This window comes from Pezoporus flaviventris, unplaced genomic scaffold (genome assembly GCF_033815535.1).
Source record: "Pezoporus flaviventris isolate CSIRO_AGI_PZ_B2104156 unplaced genomic scaffold, CSIRO_AGI_Pfla_v1 ptg000109l, whole genome shotgun sequence".
In the NCBI taxonomy this organism is placed as follows: domain Eukaryota; kingdom Metazoa; phylum Chordata; class Aves; order Psittaciformes; family Psittacidae; genus Pezoporus; species Pezoporus flaviventris.
The window spans coordinates 537543-563424 of record NW_026892657.1 but is presented as its reverse complement, the minus strand read 5'-3'; positions in this window follow the sequence as shown (position 1 = coordinate 563424).

The following is a 25882-nucleotide window of genomic DNA, read 5'->3' as shown; positions in this document are numbered from 1 at the left end:
TGTACATGGGGGTTAGAGGAATTCGATTGCTTAAACAAAAGTGTTGTCTGTTGTAAATGCCTTCTAAGGAGAACAAAGACACCTGGTTCTATTGATAAGGAAAAGCAGACACCTGGTTCTATTGATAAGGAAAAGCAGACACCTGGTTCTATTGATAAGGAAAAGCAGACACCTGGTTCTATTGACAAGGAAAAGCAGATACCTGATTCTACTGATAAGCAGCTATTGATAAGGAAAAGCAGATGCCTGAATCTACTGATAAGGGGGAGAAGCAGACCGTTTATGGCTGGGTCACTGACCAAACCCTAAGGCCATATGTGAAGACTAAAAGGTGAACAGTTCAAGAGCAAAACTCATTTACTTCATCTTGAGACCCCCACCCATGACCAGAGGGGGCAATGCGCAGGCGCAAAGGACCTTCTAGCTCATTATAATATGAAGCGGGAATAGGACATGAATATGTTTAGGCGCATTGTGCAACCTTATGAATATATATAACTTTGGAGAATAAATGTAGAGGGTAACAACACTGAGGCACACATGACTTTGAGGAATTATCCCCGTGCGTCTCAGCTGAATAAAAGCATACCTACTTTACAGCTTTTAACGAGTTGTGGAGTCTATCCGCGTATCAGTTACAATTTCCATTTTGCCTTAAGAAAATTTTTGCATTCATTCTCTGTCCCTCCCTTTCTCAACGTCTATCCACTCAGAGGAAATTCCTGCTGTCACCTATTTAAGGTCATTTCATCACTGACCTATTGCCTTTCATTTTACTTATTTTTCGTCCTTCAAGTAATTTATTTTTTTCTTGGAATTAAATTCCTACGGATGAAAAGAAAAGCTTAACCCCAGGAAAAAAAAAAAACAAAAACAAAACAAAAAAAAAAACAGAGCAGTTTTTTATCTTCTATTCCACACAGCTAACAACAGATGGCAGTGAGACATCAGCTATCTCTGCAGGCAGAGCAGACAACAGAGGGGAGCTTTGGCGAAGGCTCCTCGCTACAGGAAAGGCTCCAGGCGGTTTAGAACTGCAAATACTGTTTTCTAAATCCGTTTCTCAATTTTAAAATGAACAAGTTTCAGATGACCGCTGTATAGAAGCAACAGAGATCCAAAGAAACAAATAAAATGTTTGCTCTTTGGAAAAAAACAAACACCAAGGAAATTGTATCTGCTTCAGCCTTGTAGTCCAAGTCGGCTTTCCCGGATCTGTACTGTAAGTGCTGAGAGCCCAGAGGACACCATGTGTGCTGCATGTCAAGCACTCAGGCCAGCACAGCTCCATTGCATGGAGCAATTTCTCCTACATTTCCAAACAAGTGTGATAAACACATAAATGTATTGGCTTTTGTAAATCATAGGTGTGGATATGTGGATATAACTGTATGAGTTCACAATAACAGAAACAAAGCTTGCTAAGGACACAAGATTAGACAACAAGTTGAAAATGGCCAGAACTCTTGAGCAAAAAGGAGTCACATAGCAAAAGAATTTGTAAAGGTAAAAGAAAGGGGGGGGGGGGGGGGGGCTTGATAAAAGAAAAGCTAGCCCCTGAAAAACATACAGTTAAAGTACTTTTTATCTTAAATTGTAGAAAGAGAACCATGTTTGTGTTCTAAGTCTGTGGAATTTAGTGGCCCCACTAAACACGAGTTAATTGTTTCACACTAGTCTTCTAGTTTTAAAGAGCAATGTTTTTGTTGTCTGTGGTGTGATAACAGGATTTAGTGGCCCCACTAAACATGAATGAGTTATTTCACACCATCCTTCCACTTATCAGTTAGTTTAGAGACAAAGCCTCCCAAACATCTGCTAGCTTGGGGTACTCCTTTTCTGGCCATCCTGCAATAAATTTTGCAGGAAGGTCACACTGTTCTAAATCTTTGCTAGTTATCAGAAGAATTGCAGATATGGCTGGTTTCAGGTAGTTGTGTGATTACTGGGGCATCCAACTGTGCCAAAGGTGAAAAGTACACTGTGAGGAAGACTGCTTACTTCATCTTGAAGACCCCTGCCCATGTGAGGAAGACTGCTTACTTCATTCTCAAGACCCCTGCCCACAATCACTGGAGAACATTGCGCAGATGCCAAGAGGAGGAGACTTATGATAATAAGTTCCTGGAGCTAGTTATAATATTCCCCGCCTATACGCGGGAATTATGAATATGTATGTGATTAATGCAATAGTGAAAGCATATAAACAAATACTAATCACTTGCGCCTCTGGCTATGGTCACGTGCCCAGCGCTATTGCTTTTGCTTTATTGACTTTGTCCCTCAATAAAGCCCTGTTATCTCAATTAGAGGAGTCAGCTCGTATTTCACATGAGGGAACCGAAGCAGAACTATCTGTGAGGGAGCTTTGTCTACAGTGCTGGTGGGATACACCACAGATGGGTGTGTCAGCAACTGATGCTGCTGTGTTTAACATCAATCCCAAGGCTGCAGCAGCTAGACAATGATGCATCTGCTTTTTTTATGTATAAGTCAAGACAATTCTCCTCTGTCCCAGAAAAGATATTAAATATTAAATAACTGTTGGAACTGCTGGAACAAGTCCAGAGGAGGGCCACGAGGATGATCAGGGGACTGGAGCACCTCCCATATGAGGATAGGCTGAAAAAGTTGGGGCTGTTCAGTCTGTAGAAGAGAAGGCTGTGTGGAGACCTTATAGCAGCCTTCCAGTATCTGAAGAGGGACTATAAGGATGATGGGGAGGGACTCTTCAGTAGGGACTGTAGTGATAGGACAAGGGGTAACGGGTTAAAACTTAAGCAGGGGAAGTTTAGATAGGATATAAGGAGGAAGTTCTTTACTGTAAGGATGGTGAGACACTGGAATGGGTTGCCCAGGGAAGTTGTGAATGCTCCATCCCTGATGGTGTTCAAGGCCAGGTTGGACAGAGCCTTCAGTGACATGGTTTAGTGTGAGGTGTCCCTGCCCATGGCAGAGGGGTTGGAACTAGGCGATCTTAAGGTCCTTTCGAACCCTAACTGTTCTATGATTCTATGAAATAAATTGGTGACAGAATTCAGAAGATCATGTTAGGCGTAGTACTAGGAGGTGACATTTATCTCTTAGCATCCCCCCAAAGACACATTTAGGGCCCAATCAACACTATCAATGCTATAATTCCAAAAAGATTTGATTATCTTAATTTCTGGTCTCAAAAGACAGTAATTAGGTGCCTGTTTATTTTAGTCTTGCGACAGTGTAATTAGCCTGTTAGGAGTTTACATAGAATATAAAACTCAACATATTTCCTGCTGGGATTTGAACATTTTTCCTTGGATTAGAATAGCCTCCAGCCCATTGGTGAAGGCTGAATGAGCTGCTTTGAGCTTGGCTAGGCACTGGAGCTGTCATTAGCTGCCTCTGCTTATAGAGTAGGCAGGTGATTCGGAGAAAACTCCAGGAACTCGCCAACAAACTTTTAAGTTGACAGGCAGGTATTCTTTATTGCGGCGCCGGGAGACACGGGGGATCGCTCCTCCGAGCGTGCCTCTACCAAGCATCAACCAGGCCGTGATTATATTGTCCTTAAACATACATATTCATTTGATTACATACATTGCATCTTAATTTTTAGAGAATGCCTCCTGTATGCATACAAAAATGTGGTAGTGGGCTTTCGGACCCCTGGTGGCTATTTCTTCATCACTTTGTTTTAGGATCGTTGTCATATCAGTCATATCAGTAACCACCAGGTGGTTCTGGCATAGCTTATTTTAGTAATTTTGTTTTCTCTATAGTTGCTAACAAAGCCTAACATTCTTGAGGTTACTTATTTACAACCCTATTCTTCAATCAACCCCATTCTTCAATCCCCCCTTTTCTTGTCCTATTGAAAATTCTTTTGCAACTGAGTTACTCCATTTTTATTTAGTTTCCTGAAGTATTTCCCTGTTTCTACTTGATGCTTAATTTTGTTTCTCTTCCATTCTTCATAGTTCATCATGTTTTTTTGCAACACCAAAAGGAGCATTGGACCATTATGCATGTAATAACAACCATTCCTAAAATGCAGTAAAAAACAACTGTCTCAACCAGGAGAGATTGGGCACCTATGATGTTAATTTTTCCGAATTTCCTCAAATCCCCATGAGGTGTTGTCCTGCGCCACGTCATGAAATATTTTCCACATTTCCTTTAGATCAGTAGTAATTCTTCCACTTTGATCTATATAGGAACAACAGCTATCATTGATTACAGAACAAACTCCTCCTTGGGATGCTAACAGTTTATCTAATGCCATTTGATTTTAGAGATGGAATAAGCCAGCTAACAAAGCTATGGAAAGCAATGTTTCGTTCTGCTATGGGAATATATCGTCATTTCATTCTTTTAATAAAACTCCAAACCCAGGTTCCAGAGGGATGAATGTCAATTACTGTAAAGTTTGGAACCAGTACTCCTAGTGTGCATGTCCCTTTCCAGTTATGAGGCAAAGCCTTATAGGCATTTTCTCCACATAACCAATACCACCCTTTCCCTTCAGGAACATTCCAATAACCAGTTAAAGGTTTTTGAAGGTGAAGTTGCATTGACCAGCTGCAATATGGGTAATTTCCTACTGACATGTTGCCTTGATTAAGAGTTTTGTTAGTGGTTACTCATTTAACTTCTGACATATTTGAGGCTTGTATCCCTAAAACCTGTAAATTTGTATGGCTCTTGTCAGTATAAACAGGATCTCTCAAGAATCTATTCCAATTTGTCTTTAAAGGGGATAGGGAGGCCAATTAAAGGAATACCCAGTCTCTCTCCTGATTTAGGTAGCTGAGTACAGATCCAACGATCACTCTTGTTTAAGACATTAGTAATATTTTGTATCAATCTCAGATATAGATTTTGATTCCCTGCTTCTTCACCTATTATATGAGTCCAAATTATGATCGATGTAGTCTCATATGTGTGAGTACTGAAGACTCGACGCACCATACTTTTTCTCGGTTCTGATGTGTTTCTGGTTCTGGTGCCTTCTTGATTCTTGAATAATGTATCAAAGCAGGGTGTTCCTTTATCTTCACTGCTGTAAAGGTAGTCAGTAATACCTGGTATGGTCCTCTCCACTTCCCTTCTAGGGGATCACCTGCAAAATTCTTAATAAAAACCCAATCTCCTGGCTTAAAAGGATGAATAGGATAATCTAAACCTCTTGTTCTTGTCCCTAATATTCTCTTATTTATCTCCGCTAATTGTTTTCCCAGATTGACCAGAAAGTGTCGGAGATAGCCTTCTCCCACTTCCTGAAGACTTTCTCCTTTAAACTGGGACTGATATGGTCTTCCATACAAAATTTTGCATGGGCCAGCCTCTTCTTTTGACTGAGGTTTAGTTTGAATTCTTAATAGAGCCAGTGGTAAGGCTTGGTACCAATATAACCTGACATACTTTATTAATCAGTTATTTGATCAGATGGTTCATCTTTTCTACTTGCCCACTGGCCTGAGGCCTGTATGGAACATGTAGTTGCCAATCAATTTCTAATTTTTGCTAATTTCTTGTAACAATTTTGCACTGAAGTGTGAACTCCGGTCAGAAGAAATTGCTGCTGGTACTCCAAAACAAGGTATTATTTCATTTAATAATGTTTAATCACCTGTCTTGCATTACTTATCCTACAAGGGAATGCTTCTGGCCAACCTGAAAAAGTATCTGTCAATACCAACAAATATCGATAACCTCCTTTTGTAGGTAATTCAGAAAAATCTATTTGCCACTGTTGTCCCAGATAATTCACTTTTCCCATTGTCCCTACCCGATTCCTGTTTTCAGTCTTAGGGCTATTTTTCAGACATAGTTGACATTGTTTTGTCGCTAATTGCACTACGGTACAGAAATTTCTTCCTATGATCTGTTTGTTTAAATGTTTATACAAGGCATTACTTCCCTGATGTGTTTTGTTATGTTCTTCTTGTATCATAGAATCAGGATCAAGGCAGCATGAGGGAATGTCTGCATAGCTCCAAACCTGAGCCAAAAGCCTGTTTGTAACTCTAAACACTTGCACACACAAACACCTATCTCAGATTTACCTGTGGAAATAGCAGATTTAAGAACACAGTGCCTGTGCCCTGTTCCTGTGACCTACTCCCCTGGATGCTGCAGTACACCCCATCTATCTAGTGGCCACAGCTCCCAGCTCAAACTGAGCCACCTTGCATCAGCTGTACTTTAACGTGCTCATCTGCACTCCACAGCCCCTTCACAGCTGATTGAGATGTCTCTGCCTCTGGCAGTGTAGTGGTTTAAGCCCAGCCATAACTCAGAGCCACGCAGCCGCTCTCTCACTCCCCACCTCAAGACATCACTCTAAGGGGGTCCCCAGCAACATGATGCCCCCAACATACACCCCTCATACACCTGCTGAACCCAGGACACAGAGGGAAAAGCAGACCTACAAAGCCACCCTTTTTGTGAGTTAGAGACCAAGCGCACAGCAAGTGTGTGTCAGGCTCCAAGGTAATTCACTTCATCCACTACACAAGCAAGGACAATCTTCCCCCCTGCATCAACTTCCATAATTGATTATAGGGGATCACTACTTGCCCATCAAGTTTATTTATCCAACCCTTTTAATTTTCCTGTCCTTCCAAGTCTTCAGTTAGGTTCATATCTTCTTTAGAGTACCTAGGTTTATTTTGCTTAATTACCAGTTTACCATCAGGAATTAAGGACATCACCTCAACTCTTTCTGTTTCTGCTGCCCGTTTAGCCTCATGATCAGCCAAATTATTTCCAATCTCTTGATCAGAGTTACCTCTTTGATGTCCTTTACAATATATGATAGCCACTTCATTGGGTAATTGTACAGCTCCTAACAATCGTAGAATTTGCGCTGCATGCTTAATTTGTCTTCCCTGGGTATTTAAAAAGTCCTCGTTCTTTCCAAATTGCTCCATGTGCATGAAGTACACCAAAGGCATATTTGGAATCAGTCCATATGTTTATCCGCTTGTCCTTTGCCAACTCCAAGGCTCTAGTCAGGGCTATTATTTCTGCCTTTTGTGCTGAGGTGTTAGAGGTTAATGGTTTAGCTTCTATTACCTTTGAAGTTGTAGTTAGGGCATATCTTGCTCTTCATTTACCATCTTTAATAAAGCTGCTGCCATCGGTGAACCAGGAATCTGCACCCTCCAGAGGCTCCTCCTTCAGATCTGGTCAGTTCGAATATACTGTCTCTATAGTGGCCAAGCAATCGTGAGTCAACGGTTCGGTAGGGGTTTCCTGAAGGAAAGATGTTGGATTCGCAACATTTGTGATCACAATTTCCACATCATCCAGTTCTACTAGGATAGCTTGATACTTCAAGAAACGTGATGGCAATAGCCAATGTGTACCTTTTTGTTCTAGGACTGTTGATACTGCATGTGATACTAACACGGTGATCTTTTGTCCCAGTGTAAATTTTCGGGCCTCTTGGATGTTTAAGATAACTGCTGCCACTGCTCTCAAACATCCAGGCCAGCCTTTACTTGGTTCATCCAGTTGTTTTGAAACTGCCACTGCTCTTTTATAAAGTCCCAATCTTTGAGCCAAAACCCCCAAGGATATTTGCTATTTCTCATAGGAATATAGCCAAAAGTGTTTAGTTATGTCCAGGAGCCCCAGAGCTGGAGCTCTCATGAGTTCTGTCTTTAAACTTTTAAACGCTTCTTCAGCTTGATCTGTCCATTTTAGAAAGGTTGGATTTTCTTTTAGCATCTCATATAAGGGTCTTACCAGAACACCATAATCATGGATCCAGAGTTGACACCATCCTGTCATTCCCAGAAATGTCCGGATATCTTTAACCATGGATGGTCACGGTGTTTAACAGATTGTTTCCTTCTGAGCTGCTCCAAGTTCTGGTTGTCTTCCTGTTATTTTGCATCCTAAATAAGATACTCGAGTTTGAATTAGTTGAGCCTTCAATTTAGATACCAGGTATCCATTTAGCCCCAGAAATTTTAACAATTCTACAGTCCATTGAACACATTCTCTCTCAGTTTTGGTAGCAATTAACAGGTTGTCAACATACTGTAGTAAAGTTCCTGTCTGGGTGGGTGCTTCCCAGAATTCTAATTCTTGTACCAATTGATTTCCAAAAATGGTCGGACTGCTTTTAAATCCCTGAGGTAACACTGTCCAAGTGATCTGAGTCCTTCTTCCTGTTTCAGGGTTTACCCATTCAAAAGCAAATAAATTTTGACTTTCTTTGGCCAGGGGCAGACAGAAAAATGCATCCTTTAAGTCCAGAACGGTAAACCACTCCTGATTAGCATTCAATTTAGACAATAAGGTATACAGATTAGCTACTACTGGATGAATATCCTCCACAATTTTGTTGATTGCTCTGAGATCTTGAACTAATCTGTAACTTTAATGGCAAGATAGGAATATTATATTCTGATTCACATTCAATTAATAATCCATTTTTTTTTTAAATTATTTCTTTGATTCCCTTTCAATCCTCCAATTTTAAGTGATATTGTTTAATTCTAATTTGGCAGGCCCCCCTTTTATTTCTACTTTAACAGGCAAAGCATTTTTTTCACCTTACCTGGAACTTCAGATGCCCGTACTCCCAGATATACCTGATTAAGGATTTCTTCTATTTCAGGGAGGTCCTCCTGTTTGGATTGAACATGGATTGCTCTGTCATAAATAATATAGTAAAAGAATTTACTCACTTTATAGAAAAAGGGGGGGATTGATGCAGAGGGTTGACCAATGTACAGGGAGTGGTACAAGGGGGTTTTACAAGGGGGTTAGAGGAATTCACTTGCTTAAACAAAAGTATTGTTTGTTGTAAATGCCTACTAAGCAGAACAAAGACACCTAGTTCTATTGATAAGGAAAAGCAGACACCTGATTCTATTGACAAGGGAAAGCAGACACCTGGATCTACTGATAAGGGGGAGAAGCAGATGGTTTATGGCTGGGTCACCGACCAAACCCTAAGGCCATATGTGAAGACTAAAAGGTGAAAAGTTCGAGAAGAGGAAGACTCATTTACTTCATCTTGAAGACCCCTACCCACAGGAGGAAGACTCAGTTACTTCATCTTGAGACCCCTGCCCATGACCAGAGGGGACACTGCACAGGCGCAAAGGACCTTCTAGCTCGTTATAATACGAAGTGGGGATAGGACTTGAATATGTATAGGCGTGTTGTGCAACCTTATGAATATATATAACTTTAGAGAACAAATGTAGAGGGAAACAACAGTGAGGCACGCATGACTTTGAGGAGTTATCCCCATGCATCTCAGCGCTGAATAAAAAGCATACCTACTTTACAGCTTTAACGAGTTGTGGAGTCTATCCGCGTCTCAACATTCTATTTACACATGTGCTTTCTTGCTGAATTGGGGGTCTCTGGTGGTCTCTGTCAGTCTTCCTCACTGTGTTTTCTGAATGACCTCAGTGCTTGCTCATGCTCAGAAGATCCTAGTGCTGAGTTAGCAGCTGGTGTGTCGTTGCTTCTGTTTTGTTCCAGTCTTGCTCCACATTGGGCACCACTCTGCTATCTTGAAAGGTGGCATCCTTGGTCTTATTTACTGTCTCCTTAGTTGTTATCAGTCCTATGATGTTACTTCCCCCGTCCGCCAAACATTCCTTTCTTTCTACATGTTAGTAAGTTAGAACAGTTTGGCCTATTCTACTATGTTAAAGGCACACACACTTTTGTTAGTTTAAAATTTAAGCCTACATCATCAGGTTGGCTCCCCATGAGTCTTATCCTGCAAATCGGATGTCCACCTAAGTGCGTATCAGTGGGCTGTGGAGACAGTGTTCTCACGGGAGAATGGATAATTGGTACATAAACTCTGAATAATCCTGAAAGATACAGCAAGGCCATGAGAGGCCCAAAGAAGCTTAAGCAAGCAAGATAAGAAGAAGCTAGAATTCACTGATGTAATGAGAACTGTGGACTGTTGGCAAGCTTTCGAGGTCAAGTTCCCACACCTGTGCTTAACCAATTATATGCTAGTTGCAAAGGGTCTTCAGGACATGTATCCAATCATAATATGCCAAATCACTGTAAGTGCATGTAAGAAATAGTATTTAAGGGGTTAAGGCTTTGTAAAAAATGGCTTTTTGTCTGATCATATTGATCTCTGACTGAGTCCATATATTTTCTGCGGCAGTGGGCCTAGCAAGACTTGTGTTTTAAGAGCATGTCTCGAGCATTTCTTTGCTCATTTATTTGTGTTCCTTAGAGCTCCATCTCACTGAACCCTGCAGAGCAGAGCTCTCTCTTTGATGTGCCTGATCTCTAGATCACAGTTTCCTGGTTCAAGCATCATCCCTTCCAGGCACCATGGGTTCCATGTTCAGCCATGTACTACATCTATTCCCTTTCTCAATAGGCCAGTGCCTGTCGGATGGCATGTGGGCAGCGTCTATGGCATTATTCATGATCAGAGGTCTTCAGCACAGTGATTCAGGCATGGGTTTGTGATAAACACATAAATGTATTGGCTTCCGCAAATCATAGGTGTTGCTATGTCAACATAACTGTATGAGTTTGCAATAACAGAAACAAAGCTTGCTAAAAACACAAGATTAGACAACAAGTTGAAAATGGCCAGAACTCTTGAGCAAACTGGAGTCAGATAGCAAAAGAATTTGTAAAGGTAAAAGAAAAGGTGGGGGGGAAGGACGACTTGATATGAGGAAATCAAGTGCCTGGAAAACATAGGGTTAAAGTACTTTTAGCTTTAGTTGAAGATAAAGAACAATGTTTGTGTTGTAAGTCTGTGGTGAGATGACAGAATTTAGTGGCCCCACTAAACATGAGTGAATTACTTCACACCATCCTTCTACTTATCAGTTAGTTTGGAGACAGTGCCTCCTGAACATCTGATAGCTTTGGATACTCCTTATCTGTCTGTCCTGTTTTGCTTACAATAGATTTTGTACCAAGGTCACACTGTTATAAATCTTTGCCAGCTATCAGAAAAGTTACAGATATGGCTGGTTTCAGCTAGTTTTGTGATTACTGGGGCATCCAACTGTTCCAAAGGTGAAAAGTACACCTTGAGGAACACTTACTTCATCCTCAAGACTCCTGCCCACAGTCACCGGAGAGCAGTGCGCAGATGCCAAGAGGAGGAGACTTATGATAATAAGTTCCTGGAGCTAGTTATAATATTCCCCGCCAATACGCAGGAATTATGAATATGTATATGGCTAATGCGATAGTGAAAGTATATAAACCTGTAACAAATGCTAATCGGTGCACCTCTGGCTACGGTCACATGCCCAGCACTGCTGCTTTTGCTTTACTGAGTTTGTCCCTCAATAAAACCCTTTTATCTCAATTAGAGGAGTGAGCTCATATTTCACAGGTTGATGTGATAATCTGGAAAAGTTTGATTGAAATAAGCAGGAATATATGAATAAGTTTGTAAGGACTTCATGTAAGTACTTCATCATGCTCAGTTGTTTTCTTCCTCAAGTCCTTTCCAAATTTTGTGTAAAAAGTGGTGAAGAAATGAAGTCCCAGATAGGTCTGGTTGTTAGAAAAGGGTGAAGTCTTTACAATAAAATAATCATATAAAATAGTAAAATTATTATATTTGAGAAACTTATAAATCAATAGTGAGGCTTTGTATATTAGAAGGCGTTGTAACTTTGCCGTTTTGTATCACAGTTACTCTGTAACTAAATGATACAATGGTAGTCTTGGTAGCAAGAGCTAACATAACTATATATGGTGAGGGGAGTATGGGTGTATGTATTGTAAAACTCTACCCAAGCAGAACCTAAGTTTAAGATAGCCAAAAAGGGCATACCAGAAACATCCTGGTGAAGATAAGAGAATGATAACGTCCACAAGACGATTGGGACCTATCCAAGTAGAGAAAAGGTGAAGAGGACAACCTGAGGAAGACTTCTTACTTCATCTGAGGAAGACTCCTTACTTCATCAGGGCGACCACCAGAGGGGGCTGCACAAGCGCAGAAGAGGCTGATGTCGTAATAGATTGATGTAGCAATCTTTGATGCATATGTATTAGTAAATGATGCAATCTGTGTTGAATATGTATTAGTTACGAAATTTTTAGTGTATAAATTGCGAATGCGATGTGACGGGAATCGGAACCAGATTTGGATGCGTACCCCTGGTTCCCGGCGCCTCAATAAAGCACCTCATATAACCATTCCGGTGGTTATGTGTCAGTTCTTACGCTAACATGGTGTGTCCCTGCCCTGCCTCTCCTTCAGGGTAGAACTTCCCGAGGTGACCTGCACTAGAGACTGCACAAAAACTTCTTGTTATTCTTTGTGTGTGGATGTCCTGCTGAAAACAAATAAGACTTCTCATATCTATAAAGTCAAGCCCATATACAAGCCTTTTGGAAAAGGTGCTCACACACCTACATACCTTACGTAGAAGTATAATAAACTCATCTATCATTCCATTCATAATGACTGAGTAATGATCTCCACAGTCCTTGGCAAAGGATTCCACCAGCTGGTATGTGTTGAAAAACAAGGTGTCTTGGTGATTTTCAAACCTTGATAGAATCATCCTGAAGTTAAGGCTTGGTTTTGTAGTCTACAAAAATAATCGTGGCAATATCTTCTAATACCAGCAGTGGATTTAGCTGTAGTAGCACTGAATAAGGTTCATCTACAAGTGTAAACAAAGAAACTCCCAGTGCATTTCAGGAAATGTTTCAGAAACCCATGCTTACCTCCTGAAAAACTTAACAATAAGAAAACTAATTCTGCTCATTTTTGCTCTCTGAACTGAGGGGAAGAAAAAAGGCAATAAATCAGGTTCTGGTTCTGGATGTGTGGTAGGGCATGGTTTGAGCACCATGGCAGGAGAGACCAGGAGGGCAGTGAACAGGGCGGGCAAGCAGGGTGTGGTGCAGCAGTTTTCATGGCAGTTCGCGCGGGTAGGCAAGCGGGATGGTGATCACTCACCCTGTGACAAGGGCCCAGTCTGGAAGCTCTGCTCTGGCTGCCCCGGTGGTGGCCACTGTAGGCACCTAGACAGAACTGATGAGACGGGAGGCTGCAGCGCAGAGCTCAGAGTGGAGAGAGTGCCTGCATTGGTCTCCTGAGGTGAGGGTGCACAATGGGCAGGGCTGCACTCAGTGCTCCCTGGTGGAGGTCCTGCAGCAGGTGGCTGAGCTGCGGGATGCTGTTAATAGGCTGAAAGATGTCAGGGAAGCTGAGAGGAAGCAGGACTGCTTGCTTCAGGTCCAGACTGTGCAGGGGCCTCAAGCGTCCCCTGTAGATCATGGAGGGAAGAAGGAGGCTGTTAACCCAGGAAGCTGGGAGCTAATAACAAAAAAAGCCAACAAAAAAAGGAGGAAGAGGACAATTAAAAGCAAGGGGCTTCCTCCTAAATCTGTTGTCCCCACCCAGAACCACTTTGCAGTTCTGCAGGGAGCTAATGAGGAAACACACTCACAACATGAACAACCAGCTGATGCCCTGGTAAAGAAGATCTCTACTTGGTGCTGCCAGGAAAGAGCAGTGGGTCATAGTAGTAGGGGACTCTACTTTGCAAGTCCTCAAGGGAGGTGTGTTGCCTACCAGGAGCTTGAATCAGGGATGCTGCAGTGAGGCTGCCTGGTCTAGTAAGTCCCGCTGACTTATTAACCACTTCTAGTGATCCATGTGGGTGCTAGTTATATAGACAGCAATAGCCCAGAGAACATTAAGAAGGACTGCAGAGCCCTGGGAGAGGTGGTTAGGGGCTCTGGAGCTCAGATGGTCTTTTCATCAATTCTCCAGGATAAAGGGGAGGACCCTAAAAAGTTTAGGTGGATTTGCCAGGTTAATAAAGGGTAAGAACAGTGGTACCATAGTCATGGGTTTGGGTATCTCGAACATGGGACTCGATTTGAGATGCCAGGTCTACTGGAGGCTGATGGAGCTGGTGTCAAAGAAGGGGAAGAGCAGTTTTGGTAGGAGGCTTGCCAGACTGGTCAAGGAAGCTTTAAACTAGATGTGCTGGGGGAGGGGGGCATCATTCCATCCCAGCACTCCCAGTCAGTTGCCAGCACCTATAATAAATGCTCGGAGCGATGTAGAGATATTCCAGCCACTCCAGCCAATGAGCCGGCTTCATTTGGAGCTCAGCTCAGATGCCTCTGTAAAAGCACCTGTAGTATGGGGAACAAACAAGAGGAATTAGAGATGTGTGCATGTCTATGGGGATATGATATAATAGTCATCACATTACTGTGGGTATCTGTTACAGACCACCTGATCAAGAGGACTCTGTGGATGAAGTACTCTATAGGCAGATAGGAAAATCCTCGTGCTCACAGGCCCTTGTCCTCATGGGGGACTTCAACCACCCTGACATCTGTTGGAGTGACAGTACAACCCAGCACAAGCAATCCAGGAGGTTCCTCGATTGTGTGGAAGACAACTTCCTTCTCCAAGTAATAGAGGAGCCAACAAGGAGAGGTGCCATGCTTGACCTCATGCTCACCATCAGGGAAGGGCTGGTTGGAAACGTAATGCTCCAGGGCAGCCTTGGTTGCAGCGATCACGAGATGGTCAAGTTCAAGATCCTCAGGACAGTGAGAAGAGCATCTAGCAATCTCACTGCCCTGGACTTCAAAAGAGCAGACTTTGGCCTCTTCAGGAACCTGCTTATTAAGGATCCATGGGATATAGCCCTAGAGGGCAGGGGGACCCAAGACTGTTGGTTGATATTCAAGGCTCACCTGCTACAAGCTCAGGAGTGTTGTGTCCCGAATAGAAGGAAGAGCAGCAGGAGGGCCAGAAGACCTCCTTGGATGGATAAGGAGCTGCTGAGGAAACTTTGAAGGAAAAAAGAGGTTTATAAAAGGTGGAAGCAAGGACAGGTGGCCTGGGAAGAATACAGACATGTTGTACAGAAAATTAGGGACCAGGTTAGGTAAGCTAAGGCCCAGTTAGAATTAAACTTGGCTAGGGATGTGAAAGAAAACAGGAAAGGATTCTATAGGTACATTGCAAATAAAAGACAGACTAGGGACAATGTGAGCCCTCTCTGGAAGCTATCAGGAGAACTGACTGCCCTGGATTTGGAAAAGGCTGACGTCCTTAATGACTTCTTTGCCTCTGTCTTCACTGGCAAATGTTCTGACCACACCACCCAAGTCTTGGAAGGCAGATGCAGGGACTGTGAGAATGAAGACCTTAGGTCCACTGTTGGAGAGGATCAGGTTTGAGACCATCTTAAGAACCCGAATGTGCACAAGTCCATGGGACCTCATGAAATTCATCTGCGAGTCCTAAAGGACATACAGTAATGTTAATATTAAACAGAGAATGCATGTAAAATAAAACTTTTTTTTTGTTATTTGCAGCAAAAGCAGCACTGTTGATGGGCCGTCTTCCAGTCAGGAATGTTTTTTACACCACAAATGCACATGCCAGAAACCGTATGGACTTCACTCCTGATTTGCCTTTCTTTCTTGATTTCCCTCTATGCCTTGTAGGAAGCCTTGCTTTGAACAAAGGCTTGGTTTGGTCATCTTCCAGAGTGTCAAAAAATATTACCTTGTTAACTGCTGGTAATAAGCATGAAATTTATTGCTTCCTCCTCATCAAGCAGGAAACCTCTTCAAATGAAGAGATGTAAACAAGGCTGGTTGATCCATTTGCATCTGCTGGCTGAGAAGTGTTTCCTCTGGGTGGTCTAATTTGTGTCTGGTGAAAGAAAGTCACATGGGGTGTATGTTAACACTTAGAGTAAAGAACATGCTTCTTAGAGTTTTAGTCCACAGCCAGTTCCCTTCTAACCATTTCAGCCTTGGCAGTTTTGTTAGAAAAGGGTGAAGTTTTTACAATAAAATAATCATATAAAATAGTAAAATGATTATATTTGAGAAATTTATAAATCAATAGTGAGGCTTTGTATATTAGAAGACATTGTAACTTTGCCGTTTTGTATCATAGTTACTCTATAACTAAATTTTACAATGGTAGTCTTGGTAGCAAGAGCTAACATAACTATATATGGTGAGGGGAGTATGGGTGTATGTATTGTAAAACTCTACCCAAGCAGAACCTAAGTTTAAGATAGCCAAAAAGGGCATACCAGAAGCATCCTGGTGAAAATAAGAGAATGCTAACGTCCACAAGACGATTGGGACCTATCCAAGTAGAGAAAAGGTGAAGAGGACAACCTGAGGAAGACTTCTTACTTCATCTGAGGAAGACTCCTTACTTCATCAGGGCGACCACCAGAGGGGGCTGCGCAAGCGCAAAAGAGGCTGATGTCGTAATAGACTGATGTAGCAATCCTTGATGCATATGTATTAGTCAGTGATGTAATCTGTGTTGAATATGCATTAGTTACAAAATTTTTAGTGCATAAATTGCGAGCGCGATGTGACGGGAATCGGAACCAGATTTGGATGCGTACCCCTGGTTCCCGGCGCCTCAATAAAGCACCTCATATAACCATTCCGGTGGTTATGTGTTTGTCTCGACGCTAACAGTTTCATAGCACTGTTGTGCCTCTGGTGCTTCCAGGGAAGATTACCAGTTCATAACATCCCTGGGTTGATTTTGATTCCTGTGATTGATTCCAACTTGACATGCCGCATGCTTGGGCAGGTATCAGCAGCTGCATGCTGATCCACACTGTGGATCAGCAAATCCACTTGGCTGCCTCCATCCTAACCAAAGTCACGCCTTAGATTCTCAAGGGCCAGAGAACGGTGGACAGAGAGGTATAATTTCTTTCAGCTCTTGCAGTCTGAGCAAGTTTAATGATCATTTGATTTAGGAAAAAAAGCATCAATTTTAGAAAATAGAAAGCAAATTTGCAAGAGTAAAGGAAACTCCAATGCACGCCTACAGCACTTGCTTTTTTTATGACGCCACTGCCCCCCCCTCCAGGGGTCTTGACTTCATTCTGTGATGGCAGCCCCCTTTAACTGCTGGCCCTGGTGTGCTAATGGGTAGAGATCTCCTTTTGAGCTCTCTGAATAAATTTATTTTATTCATCTCATGGCCTGGGAGAACTTCCAAGGGGTGATATTGCTGGGACTTCAAGCTAGTTGCTATTTCTGATCCAGTAACAGTGCTTCTAATGATGGGTAGCCATGAGTTGTTTGCTCTTATATTATTAAGAGTCAGAAAGATTTTTGTTTGTTTTACATAGCAGACAGGCCACAGGATATAGTAGGAGTAGTCTCAGATTCTGAATTACTGCTTCCAGAGTTGCTGAAGAAAGCTGGCTACATACATAAGATCATTGGCAAATGGTAAACTCGCTTTAAGATCTCTTGCTTTGAGATTTCATTATGCATGTGTATGTATTGTGAAGGAGCAGCAGAACAAACAGAAGCTCAGATGTCCAACTTTTGAAATCTGTGGTGGATCTTCCCCCCCTGCTACAATCAGTTTCTGACTTCATACAATTATGAGAACATGTATCTTCATGCAAAGACTTGAAAGGGATTTTGTGTGTGTGTGCGTGTGTGTATATGTCCTGGGTTCAGCTGTAACAGTCATTTTTTCTCTTTCTTAGTAGCTGGTACAGTTCCGTGTTTCTGACTTCAGCCTGAGAAGAATGCCGATAACACACTGATATTTTAGTTGTTGCTAAGTAATATTTACTCTGACCAGGGACTTCCTCAGTCTCATGCTCTGCCAGGGAGAAGGGGCACAAGAACCTGGGAGGAAGCAGAGACAGGACACCTGACCCAAACCAGCCAAAGGGGTATTCCATACCACAATACGTCATACCCAGTATAGAAACTGGGGGGAGTTACCCGGAAGGCCCAGATAGCTGCTCGGGTCGGGCTGGATATTGGTCGGTGGGTGGTGAGCAATTGTATTCTCTCCCCTTGTTATTCCCCTTATCATTATTATTACTGGTGGCAGCAGGAGTGGTTTTGTATTATACCTTAGTTACTGGACTGTTCTTATGTCAGCCCATGGGAGTTACATTCTTTCAGTTCTCCTCCCCATCCCTCCAGGAGCCAGGGGAGGAAGAATTGGGGGGGGGGGGGGGGTGGGAGTGAGCAAGCGGCTGCGTGGTTCTGAGTTACCGGCTGCACTTAAACCATGATAACTACCCAGGTGGCTTTTGGTAAATGTGTATCCCAATGTTTGAAAGTCCTACCACTCATTGCTCTCAGTGTAGTTTTCAGCAGCCCATTGTACTGTCTCTGTTTGCCTGCCTGATCCTGACAGCAGTTGTCATGTTAGAGAGGGTGAAGTTTTTACAATAAAATAATTATATAAAATAGTAGAAATGATTATATTTGAGAAATTTATAAATCAATAGTGAGGTTTTGTATATTAGAAAATGTTGCAACTTTGCAATTTTTTATCACGGCTGTTCTGTAACCAGTGTTGCAATGATATGTGTATGGGTGGATTTAGAAAGGTATGTACTGGAGACTAGACCCAGATGGAACCTATGCATAAGGTAGCCAGAAGAGCATACCAGAAGCTGATAAGAAAATGCTAGCGTCCACACAAGGATTGGGATATATCCAAGTAAGGAAAAGGTCCTGAGGAAGACTTCTTACTTCATCTGAGGAAGACTCCTTACTTCATCAGGGCGACCACCAGAGGGGGCGACGCAGGCGCAGAAGAGGATGATGTCGTAATAAATTGATGTAGCAATCTTTGATGCATATGTATTAGTCAATGATGTAATCTGTGTTGAATATGTATTAGTTAAGAAATTTTTAGTGTATAAATTGCGAACGCAATGTAACGGGAATCGGAACCAGATTTGGGTGCGTACCCCTGGTTCCCGGTGCCTCAATAACGCACCTCATATAACCATCCCAGTGGTTATGTGTTTGTCTCCACGCTAACATTTTAGCAACCCAGGTGGGACCTCGCGGGCATTGCTGAGGCGGATCGCGCTTCGATCCTGCTCCAGCCGGCACCGAGAGTTCTCGGGGAGCTATCGACGATGAAAATCTTCATCATCTATCGATGATGAAAATCTTGATTTGGCAGTGGCTCCGCTTGCACCGCTAGTAGCAAAGGAAGAAAGGGGGGAGGAGAATGATAGTGATAATGGTCTTGAGAGTGAGAGTGATTGTGATTGTAGAGAAACAGAGATTCCTGCTACTCCAGTTTCACACCGAACTCGTCAGAGGGGAGAATGGAAAAAGAAAGTGCAGGCTCAGGCGTCTCAGGCACCTAGTGCAGTGCTTGCACCTTTGAGACAGGGAGTTGGAACAGAAGGACCTGTGTATGTTAAAGTGCCCTTTTCTCCTGGGGATTTGGTTATCTGGAAACAATCAGCAGGGACATATAGAGAGAATCCTGATAGGGTAGCCCGTGTAATGAAAATGATCATTAAAACCCAGAATCCAGACTGGGATGACATCCAGGTGCTTTTAGACACCCTTATGGATTCAACAGAAAAAGAAATGGTGTTGTGGGCTGCAAGAGAAAGGGTCCGGGAGGATATACGACAGGGACTGGTTGAAGGAAATGTAGATCAAAATTTCCCTACAAAGGATCCAATGTGGGATTATAACACGGCAAGGGGAATGAGGAATTTGCGCAGGTATCAAGATTGGGTGATTGTTGGAGTGCAAAATACTATGCCTAAAACAATAAATTGGTCAAAGCTATATAACGTAAGGCAGGAAAAGACAGAATCACCGTCTGCTTTCCTGGAAAGACTTAAAGAGACAGCAAAGAAATATACAGATCTGGATGTGGAAACTGAACAGGCTAAGGCACAATTGGCTTTGATCTTTTTGGGGCAGTGTCAGGATGACATTAGAAAGAAATTGCAGAAGCTGGAGGGAGCAGACTTGCGAAACTTGGACAGGCTGTTAGAAGTGGCTTGGAAGGTGTATAACAATAGAGAAAAACAGAGTTCCCAGAGGCAACAGCAAAATCTATTGGCAATGGTCCAGGGGAGAGAGCAGGGTTTCACTAACTCTAGAGGTAGAGGGAGAGGAAATGTGTGGGGACGAGGACGAGGAAGAGGATTCTGCAATCCGAGCGCAGGAGTAAATGTGGAAAGAATAGAATATAATCAGTGTGCAAACTGCAAACAGGAGGGACACTGGAAAAATGAATGTCCATTAAGGGGAAGAATTATGTCTCCAAGAAACCCTTTCGTGGGATCGGAAGTAGCTCAGGCAATGGTGCTGGGGGAATATAATAATCAAAGCTGACTAACCGAAGCAAGAGTTAAGGAGCCCCTTGTGAAAATACAATTGGGAGAAGAAGAAATAAAATTTTTAGTGGACACAGGGGCTACCTATTCAGTCTTAAATGACTTACACGGAAGGTTAGGGAAAAAGACAACCACAATCGTAGGGGCCACAGGGAAGGAGGAAACACGGCCGTTCCTACAGCCCCTAGATTTGCGATTTGGGGGAAAAGAGTTGACACATGAATTTCTGTATATGCCTGAATGTCATGTTCCTCTTTTAAGAAGAGATCTGTTAGCTAAATTAGATGCAACAATTATTTTTTAAGATGGTGAATTAATAATGCAGATTCCGGAATTCAAAGCAGGACAAATTTTGGTTTTAAAGGATAAACCTATTGCTCGAATCCCGGAGGAGGTAGAACAAGATGTAATACCAACAGTTTGGGAAACAGAAATTCCAGGAAAATAAAAAACCGCTCAGCCAGTAATAGTGGAATTAAAGGATGGAGCTAGGCCAGTAAGAGTTAAACAATATCCCTTGAAATTAGAAGCAAGATATAGAATTATAAAAACAATTGAGAAATTTTTAAAATATCAAATTTTAGAAGAATGTGAATCAGAATATAACACCCCAATTTTTCCCGTGAAGAAACCTAATGGTGAGTACAGGTTAGTCCAGGATCTGAGGGCCATAAATGAAATAACAAAAGATATCCACCCAGTGGTTGCAAACCCTTACACATTGTTAACATCTGTGAAGGAAAAGTATAAATGGTTTACAGTGATTGATTTAAAAGATGCCTTTTTCTGCATTCCTCTTGACAAAAGTAGCAGGAAATTGTTTGCATTTGAATGGGAAAACCCACAGAATGGACGAAAGACCCAATTGACATGGACCAGACTCCCGCAGGGATTTAAGAACAGTCCAACTCTCTTCGGAAACCAGCTGGCCAAAGAACTGGAAACATGGACCACTCGAGGAAAAATACAGGTACCAAGATCACAATATCTCCTACTGCAATATGTTGATGACATCTTTATTGCAACAGAACAGGAGTCATTGTGTATAAAAGTAACCATTGAAATCTTAAACCAACTAGGCCTGAACGGGTATAAGGTCTCAAAAGAAAAGGCGCAAATTGCATGCAAAACTGTGTTGTACTTAGGATGTGAAATTTCACAAGGGCAGCGAAAGCTGGGAATAAATCGCATAGAGGCAATTTGTGCCATTCCAGAACCACGGAACCTACATGAGTTAAGAACATTTTTGGGTATGGCAGGGTGGTGCAGATTATGGATAATGGACTATGGACTCATTGCTAAACCCCTGTATGAGGCCCAAAAATCACCTGTTTTTGTTTGGGATAAACCACAGAAAGAGGCCTTTAAGAAACTGAAAGAGGCATTAATGAAATCTCCGGCTTTGGGACTCCCAGATCTGACAAAGGACTTTCAGTTATTCGTCCATGAGAGACAGAGATTAGCGCTGGGAGTGTTAACTCAGAAACTTGGGAGCTGGAAGAGACCAGTAGGATATTTCTCAAAACAGCTGGACCCAGTAAGTGCGGGATGGCCTGTATGTTTGAGAGCAGCAGCAGCGACTATTGTTCTGAAACAGGAGGCCAGAAAACTGACTTTGGGAAAACACATGGAAGTGTTCGTGCCACATATGGTGACAACCGTCTTGGAACAAAAAGGGGGGTACTGGTTATCCCCTAGCAGGATGATGAAATATCAAGCAATTTTAACAGAACAAGATGATGTAAGCTTAAAGACTACTAACCTGTTAAATCCAGCAGCCTTTCTAGGAACGGACCTAGAAGAAGGGACGCTTGAACACAACTGTATAGAGGTCATCGAGCATACATATGCAAGTAGAACAGATTTAAAGGATGAACCTCTCGAAGAACCTGACTGGGAACTCTTCACAGATGGTAGCAGCTTTGTGGAAAATGGAACACGGTATGCAGGATATGCTGTAACAACACAGCAAAAGATAATTGAAGCAAAAGCGCTACCTCCTGGAACATCAGCACAACGGGCTGAACTCATAGCTCTTATGAGAGCACTGGAACTGAGTAACGACAAAAAGGTAAATATCTGGACAGATTCAAAGTACGCGTTCGGTGTAGTACATATACATGGAGCATTATGGAAAGAACGAGGGCTTCTATCTTCTCAAGGGACTAACATAAAATATCAAAAAGAAATTCTGGAATTAATAATTGCTGTGCAAAAGCCTAAACAGGTGGCCATCATGCATTGTAAAGCGCATCAAGGAGGAACTTCAAAGATATCTGAGGGAAATACATTGGCAGACCGGACAGCTCGACAAGTGGCCCGGAAGGTATGGAATGTAATGGCACTGATACCTCTCAAGGTAAGCCCACTTCATACCCATCTCTCACAAGACCCAAACTATTCAAAGGAAGATGAAAAATTGGCAGGACTTCTAAAGGCTCAAAAGAATTCTGAAGGATGGTATGTAACAGTAACTGGACAAATAATAGTGCCGCCAGCTATAATGCGAAAAATTCTACAGAACGAACATCAGAAATGTCATTGGGGTGCAGAAGCATTGGTGACTTATTTAAAGCGAGGAATAATTTCCACACAGATGTTAACCATGTCAAAATCAATAGGGTCAAAATGCGAAATTTGTTTGAAAAATAACCCAATAGTAAGGAGACAGGTTGAAATGGGAAGGATCAGAATAGGGATGGAACCAGATTTGGGTGCGTACCCCTGGTTCCCGGCGCCTCAATAAAGCACCTCATATAACCATCCCGGTGGTTATGTGTTTGTCTCCACGCTAACATTTTGGCACCCCAGATGGGACGGATCAGAAATGGGAAGGATCAGAATAGGGATGGAACCAGGAGATTATTGGCAAATTGATTTTGTGGAATTACCAAAGACACGAGGGTACAAATATTTATTAGTAGGGGTTGACACCTTTTCTGGATGGCCGGAGGCCCTTCCCTGTCGCACCAATCAGGCAAAAGAGACAGTAAAGTGGTTGCTCAGAGAAATTATTCCGCGATTCGGTGTTCCTTTAGGAATATCATCAGACAGAGGCCCACACTTTATCGCAACAATAGTACAGGAGATAAGTAAACTGTTAGGAATATCATGGAATCTACATACTCCTTGGAGACCCCAATCTAGTGGGCAGGTGGAAAAGATGAATCAGACAATAAAAAGACAAATCAGTAAAATATGCCAAGAGGCCAAAATAAAGTGGCCACAAGCACTGCCCATAGCCTTGTTGCGAATCAGAATAAAACCTAGAAGTGGAATGTCAGTAAGCCCCTATGAAATTCTCTATGGGAAACCATATGAGGCACCAGAACCTAATCCCAATACCCACATTAAAGGAAATCAGGATGTTTACAATTATGTGCTATCTCTAGGTAAAACCCTAACCAGACTGAGAAGCACCCTGGTGTGGAACAGGCCATTGTCCTTGGAAAATCCAGTGCATGACATTCAGCCAGGAGATCAAGTATACATCCGAAATTGGAATGAGGAACCATTAAAAGAAAAGTGGGACGGACCTCATCAAGTACTGTTAACAACGTTCACTGCAGTAAAGGTAGAAGGGGTGGATTCTTGGATACATTATACGCGGGTAAAAAGAGTTCCAAGAGTCTGGGAAACACAGATGCTAGGCCCTACGAAACTGAAGCTGAAATGTAAATAAGATGTCTGGGTTTTGTTACAAAATTTTGATTGTCATTTGGTCATTAACACAATTGACATTTAGTCCTGTCCTAGGAATTTCTCAGAAAAATGGTTTGACAAAACTTAAAACAAGATGCCATTCTGACCTGCAAGTTCACGGAAACCATCCTGATGGGACCAACACTTTTAAAGGTAAACGGTTTTATGGGACTAAATCTGCAGTTAGCTATAGCGAAATCAGAGATACAGGGAAAAGAATTAAAAGATCAGTGAATCTCACACAGATAATTCAATCATATCGCCGAAATCCTGAAGAAAACCTAATGATAGGTCTGATTAAGGATTTCGCGAAAATGAAAAACACAAGTAGAATAACAGCATGTTTGCCGATACCCAAAGCAGCTGGAGAACCGATTGAATGGGGAATAATAACGCTTTCACTTTCAGAAATTAACGGAACAATCACTTGCCAGGAAAAAGAGGTAACGAAAAATATAACAGTGACAGAATATCAAAAGGAAGGTATTCTAGGAACCTCCATAACAAAATCATTATGTGAAAAGAAACTGAATTCGCAATTTACCTCTTATGAAAAAGGAGTCGGGAAATGTGTTTATGATAAAGAAACTAAAGTAAACAAACAAGAAAAATTATGGGAATGTGAAAACAAAAGCTGGGAGGCGGCTTGGTCAATGAACATTTTGCAAAAATTTCAATATATTGGAAACACATCTTGGTGTCTTAAATGGACAGGAAAGCAAAATATGACAGAAAACATAAACATTGATAATTTGTTGTCCATGAACAGAGTTAGTCGAGATGTCATCAAAAATGTTCCTTGGTGGAATTGTACCAAAATATTAGATTGTGACTCTGACCCTGAAGAAATCACAATACCTCCAGTTAAAATTGCTTTAATGGCAGGATGTGCATGTCGAGGACTAAAAATTGGAGGAAAGGCGATGTTCCACTCCTGGTTAGACTGTAAATATTCTACGGCGCGTAGCATAGGACATTTTGTTTGGGCAACAAGTGATGGAACCTGGACTACCCACCTATCAGTGGAAGGTCCAGCTAAAGAAATCACCCTAGAATTACCAACTCTTTGTCCAATTTAGAAAAAGTCACCATTCAAAGGCAAATTAGAAACCCTGCAAATTCGAACAAAAAGAGATGTAGATGATAATGATAGTGACGTTGAAGACACTTGGAAGGAACCCTCCACAGGAGTTAAAATAGGATGGGCTTTTGAATCCCTATTTGCTCAAGTAGCAGCATATTGAAATAGAGAGATGATTGACAGCCTGATTGGCCAAACAAGAAGATTAGCCAGGATAACAAAGAAAGGATTCAAAGATTTAAATTTGCAATTACAGGCAACAACTAAAATGACCTTGCAGAACAGAATGGCATTAGACATGTTGTTACTTAAGGAACATGGTGTCTGTGAATATTTAAAGGACAGAGTGGATCATTGCTGTATTCACATTCCTAATGTGACTGCAGATATAGAACATGACATTTCCCAACGAACCAACGCTGAACGAGAAATAGAAAAGGAAAAGGCTGAACAAGATTGGCTAGGGACAATATTACTGTTAACAACGTTCACTGAAGTAAAGGTAGAAGGGGTGGATTCTTGGATACATTATACGCGGGTAAAAAGAGTTCCAAGAGTCTGGGAAACACAGATGCTAGGCCCTACGAAACTGAAGCTGAAATGTAAATAAGATGTCTGGGTTTTGTTACAAAATTTTGATTGTCATTTGGTCATTTAACACAATTGACATTTAGTCCTGTCCTAGGAATTTCTCAGAAAAATGGTTTGACAAAACTTAAAACAAGATGCCATTCTGACCTGCAAGTTCACGGAAACCATCCTGATGGGACCAACACTTTTAAAGGTAAACGGTTTTATGGGACTAAATCTGCAGTTAGCTATCGCGAAATCAGAGTTACAGGGAAAAGAATTAAAAGATCAGTGAATCCCACACAGATAATTCAATCATATTGCCGAAATCCTGAAGAAAACCTAATGATAGGTCTGATTAAGGATTTCGCGAAAATGCAAAACACAAGTAGAATAACAG